Source organism: Globicephala melas, chromosome 14 (assembly GCF_963455315.2).
Source record: "Globicephala melas chromosome 14, mGloMel1.2, whole genome shotgun sequence".
Classification (NCBI taxonomy): Eukaryota; Metazoa; Chordata; class Mammalia; order Artiodactyla; family Delphinidae; genus Globicephala; species Globicephala melas.
The window spans coordinates 76,243,217-76,249,216 of NC_083327.1; the positions used below are offsets into that span (position 1 = coordinate 76,243,217).

General features: G+C 42.4%; 1 protein-coding gene across 5 annotated transcripts in view; it reads right to left on the reverse strand.

Annotated features, from left to right (window-relative positions):
* The window catches only part of IPCEF1 (interaction protein for cytohesin exchange factors 1), a 182,521-nt gene extending 177,479 nt beyond the window's left edge, over positions 1-5,042 (reverse strand). For all 5 annotated transcript variants that reach the window (XM_060283841.1, XM_060283840.1, XM_060283839.1 and 2 more), the window contains exon 1: positions 4,904-5,042. The gene's annotated coding sequence lies outside the window, so the exon portion shown is untranslated. The remainder of the gene's footprint in view (positions 1-4,903) is intronic.
* Between the last annotated feature and the right edge of the window lie 958 nt (positions 5,043-6,000).

Below are 6,000 nucleotides of genomic sequence, written 5' to 3' on the forward strand. Positions count from 1 at the left end.
CGAGCCAAGACAGAAGGCCCCATTGGTTTATAATGTTTTTACTTTCTTCAAAGCATTTCCACTTAATTGCATTTGGTCCACACAACAAAACAGACTGGTTAGGTATTTTTATCTCAGCTTTTATGGATGAGAAAACTGAAGCACGGAGAAGTTAAAGGCCTTGCTTGATAGCACACAACCTTTATATGCCACAGGCAGGGCACTTAGGCCTCCTAACCTCTCCATCTGTGCTGCTCCCACTAATAAATAGAGCCTAATGTGTAGCATTACCACTAAGGGTGCAGTGACGCTCAAGAAAGGCACTGGATGTTTTCAAATTAAACAGGATGTTGTTATAAAAGGGCAACAGGAGGGACCCTTGTGAAGGGAGAATGTTATATATCTTGACTAAGGTTGTGGACTAACCAGGGATGGCTCTGAAAGTCATGGAACCCCCCTGGCTCTCCAGACCCCTTTGGTTCCTGCTGGTTCCTTACATAATACTTTAGGGCTGCCTAAGAAGCAGCTACATTGACAACCACATATGTGCAGTCATGTCAGGGCACAGGTAGCTCCCTGAAAAGAAAAGAAAAATTCCTTTCCAAACTCTTCAACCAAGAAATGGAAAGGAATGTCCCTTAAGGAGATTTCAAAGTAGAGCATGAATCTGTTCATACTCCCCCTTGGTCTCCCAATTCTTGGCCTCAGATAACTATCCTGTATAAGAAAATCTTTAATGCAAATGAAATCAATGTAGTGTCACGTACAATGGTAGTTAGGCCACAGGCTCAGAGACACACAAAGATCTGGGTTTGGATCCTATCTCTGCCCCTGCCTAGCAGAGTGGTGTTAGGGTACTTTACCTCTCGAAACTTCAGCTTTGTGGAGATAACAGTAGTGCTATTTCCCAGGATTGTTTTGAAAAGTGATTGCTTTGACAAGTGTTCGTATAAAAATGAAAGTGTTGATTACAGTGCCCTGAATATGGCAAGTGGTCAATAATATCATTGGTTTGTATTCAATGCTCCACACATGAGCAAATGCTATGGACCAACTGTTCCAAAGTCTACCATGCTGCTGCCTCTAGTTCAATTCATATTCCATACTGGGCTTTCTGGCTTTTACAGCTGGTCATAAGGTCCATTGTCTGTTTGATTAATTCTTTCATCTCTAATCTAAATTTCAGTTCTCACTGAAGATCTGGTCATTTTTTAGTCAGAATTTTTTTAAGAGTTCATCCACACTCTAGTCATTTTGGGGTGAGTTTAAACTGGCTAACTGTTCACCTTTCAAGTCCTTCTATTTCAACACCCGTGTCAGTTTAGGAAATCTGTCTTTTGCTCACCTTTGTTCACTTTTTTGCCTCTCTGTCTGCCGATTATCTCTCACTCGATCATTTCTAAGTCAAGGACAGGAGATTTATTCCAATACCTATAAGCCAAAATACTGGATTTCGGTTAAGTCTCTGATAAGGGCCTCCTCCACAGTGACAGGCCAGCACTGGGAGGTGGGATGGCCGAGATCCTAACAAGAAATATTTCTTACTGCACAAAAACATTTTTCTGATCTCTCCCCAGGTACACCAAGATGAAAAACACAAGTCAACATTCCCTTAAAAACTAATTACTCTTATGGTGGCAAATCTAAACTTAATTTAGAACTATCAAATTGACGTTGAACTTGCTAGAAAAGCACCCAATACAGGTTTAGAGGCAGTTGTAAATCATATAGACAAAATTGCCCTTTTTCATGCCATTCTAGGAACTAAGTAGACCAGTCAGTCCCAGAGAGGACCTTTTTCACTGTTCTCACTTTAGAACTGTCACACGATTCTGCACCAGTCTTAATCTCAAAGGAGACCCCCCTATGAAAATTAAATAACATACATTGTGTTATTTCATCCATTGCAATGAACCACAAACTTCAGCACACTGTAACTAAAAAACTACTTTTGTTTCACTTTTGGTGGAAGGTTAAGAGTTAAAATTTTGCTGATTTATTTTAATTCAACATTTATTTTGTTTTCAGATTTTTAAGGTAGTCTCGATATGCTCCACTAACGAAACTTTTGAAAAAAAATAGAAAAGCACAAAGACAAATATAACTATCAGCTATAAACCAACTTAATTGTATGTTCACGTTTTAACATATTTACCTCAATCTTGCTTCTCTGCAGTGTTTTTACATAGCTGAGTTATGTTTCTCCTTTTTTTTAACTTAGCCTTAATATATGACATAAACATCATTTTATTGATAGTATTTTTATATAGATATACCACCATGTGCTTAACCATCTTGATAACTAGGTATATAACATTTATTTTTAATAAATAATTCTTTAAAAGAATCATGATCAATTTATGAAATTTAGAAAACAGCAAAAAACATGAAGAAAAGATAAATTGGTGGTTAAATCTGTAAGTGTGGCTATAGCGATTTAAAAACTGAAGAAAATATATTGGTAACTGCCATTTGGTGAAGATCCACGAGGTGGCAGGCACCGTGCAACCGTATTTCTAATCCTTATCGAAAAACACAAAAAGGTCAGTTTATTATAGTCACCATTTTGCAGGTTCAGAGGTCATAGAGCTAGTAAGTGGTGCATACGGATTTTGAACAGCTGTGTCTAATCCCAAAACTATTTTTCCCGACTATGTCACACTGCCCGCCCATCATCACCTCCACTTCACCACTTCTTCCACCACTACCGCCACCTCCACCACCACTTGTATCACCACCACTTCCAATCCCATTCTATCACTACCTCTCCCACCTCCTCTGCCATCACCTCCACCCCCACCCCCAGTATCTCCACCACCATCTCCATCACCACCACTATCACCTCCATAGTCCCCTCCACCACCAACTCCACCTCCACCTCCACCATCACCTCAATCACCACCTCCAGTATCTCCATCATCACCTCCATCACCACCATCACCTCCACAGTCCCCCCGTCCACCAACTCCACCTCCACCTCCGCCACCACCTCTATCACCACCTGCAGTATCTCCATCACCTCCATCACTACTATCTCCATCACCTCCATCACTACCACTATCACCTCCACAGTCCCCTCCACCACCAACTCCACCTCCACCTCCACCATCACCTCTATCACCACCTCCAGTATCTCCATCATCACCTCCATCACCACCATCACCTCCACAGTCCCCCCGTCCACCAACTCCACCTCCACCTCCGCCACCACCTCTATCACCACCTGCAGTATCTCCATCACCTCCATCACTACTATCTCCATCACCTCCATCATTACCACTATCACCTCCACAGTCCCCTCCACCACCAACTCCACCTCCACCTCCGCCATCACCTCTATCACCACCTCCAGTATCTCCATCATCACCTCCACCCCCGCCCCCAGTATCTCCACCACCACCTCCATCACCACCACTCTACCGCTCCTCCACCTCCACCTTCACCACCATATTGCCACCTTTAAGGCTTCTTATCATCTCCTTTCTACATACGCTTTCTTCTCTTCCCACCTTCATATTCTCCTCCTCTCCTGCTTCACTCTGACCTTTTCCAACCTGCAGTTCCTTATGTGCCTGGGTAATGGAAACAGGGCAAAGGCTACCCTACCACACTCATTTTATGAACAATCCAAATCAGTCATTCAGTCATTCAACAAACATTGACTGAGAGAATTTTATGGGTCAGGCACTGTCCGGAGCACTGAAGAGTCCAGTAATTGTCCCATTTGTAGGATTTTCTTCAATACCAAAGAGCTTATTTTTAAGGATTTTTCTGCACTCTCACACACCATTTACCCTATTAAACCTGCTTGCAAAGTTATCAGCCTGTGCTTGGGTTCCCAGCTCACATCGCCTGGCCTCCATGCCGGATGGAAAGCAGAAGTGAGCTGCTTAAGAAGGATATGAGAGTAAAAAGGAAAGTCTCAGGCAACAGTCATGAAGTAATTTCTTATCTCTTATTGCCACAGCAAGCTACCGCGGGAAAGAACTTCCTATTTCCGTACTCAGATGATGTGTATTTGCTTAATGCAGCTTACCTGCAAGAGTTCACACATGGACCCTCTCCAGAAAAGACACTTGATATATAAAGAGAGGAAAGGGACGTTTAAAAAATAAAGAATGAGAACACCATGAAATACACAAACTGAAGTCCTTTTTCTTCTCACTTGCATGATGTGATCAGAAAGAAACCTGTGTTCTTTCTGTTTCCATTTCCACATAAAATTTTAATTAGCTGGAGAGGAATCAGACTCTGTGTATGACTATACAATGCCTAGGACAGTACTAAGAACACACAGGCCCCTACAGACTAATAAATTCCACTACCATAGTCAAAGATGCCTTGGTGGGTTATAACCCTGTCTCTTACAGTTAAATTTCCTTCACACATACACAAGCAAAGAAAACCAAATGCTTCAGATGCCCTGGGTAAAAACCTCTGAACCAACATCACCTAAGTTCTCGTTTTCACACAGCGATATCTTGTCAAGCCTGTGATTTTATCTAAAAGTAAGCTGCCTGCATACAAAGGGGGATTCTCCACAAAGAACACACCTTCTCAAAAGAGGGTGGCCACAGAGTGTCTCCCCAAATGAACTCCTCAGGACCCACACACATGCTGAATTGTGCTTTTCTAAATCAAAGCCACGGTCTGAGGTCCCAGCAGCTATCAATACAACATCCATTTAAGAAACAGAGGAAAGCAGAGTGAGTACACAGCTCTCTCCTTCAAAGCTAAAGAGTGTCTTTAGCACTGGACTTGACAGCAGCAAGTTTATGAAGAGCTGAGCAAACGGTACATCCCAAGAGTCACATCTTAGTTACAACTCACTATGTTAAAGAGAGTACTAGGGTATCCACTGCTTTACCATCTTGCGATGCCAAGTAACGACTTCATATATCAGCCAAGGAGTGGTTTTACTTACATGCAATAAAAAGAGAGTAAATCCAAGCACTGGCTCTTTATCCCTGAATTCAGAAAATTCATAATACTCTGAGGCCAAGGTTGAGGATTCCACTGTAAGCGGCCACAGCTCAGGCGGCTCTGGCTACACAGGATGACCATTAGAGGCTGACCAGAGGGTAAGGCTCTTTCGAAAGAAGAGGAAGTGTCATCTCTACTTCCCCAATGTCATTGTTCTTCCTTCTTGTCATTTAATGAACCCTTCCTCAATTCTGAAACCCAGGACACGGTTCATGCAAATCAGTCGTGTCTCATCTGTCTGGCTCCACTGATCATTAAACACTACTCGGTGTGTTCATTTCCAGGACACGTGTGTGAAACATTGCGTGGTTTGGCTGTGCTGATTTGGAGGCAAAGATGTTTATCTGCAGGCATGGAGGGCGAGGTCATCTGCAGGCACGGAGTGCAAGGTCACCCGCAGAACTGTTCCGGGTGTGTTGAGTTGAAATGCCGCTTTTTTATCATCAGTCTTTTTTGGCTGAATGTTCTTTCACATTTCCCTTCTTTCTCCTCTCTTAACGGTTCATATTACTTATAAATAGAGGGCACAGATAAATTCATAAAAAAGTATCTTAGGATAAGAACAAGGCTTAGCCTGCCATTCTTTTGTAGCATACTGAACGGACTAACTTCAAAACTTTTCCTTCACACACTAGAAAAGGAAAATGACAGGGAAAAGTCAGATTTGAATGCATCACCCAGGGGGTTCACAGGGGGTTACCCTACAGGTTTATTTAAATAAAGTATATAAAATTCCAGTCCTCCCACTTCTCCTTTTCAATACCAGTTTCCTTTATACCTTGCTGGGGAAAGAACACAATCTCATTATATTTATACTCCACTTTCAAAGAAAAGGAATCAAATCATTAGAAACAGGCTCATGACCATGCAGTTTCCCAAGATGTGGTCACTAGATCGCTAGCACGTGTATTTAGTTATCTATCACTACGTAACAGAAGACCCCAGGACTTAGAGGCTGAAAACAACAAACACCTATTACCTCTTAGTCTCTGAGTGTCAGGAATCCGGGCCCAGCTTAGCTGGGTTCTCCAGCTAAGG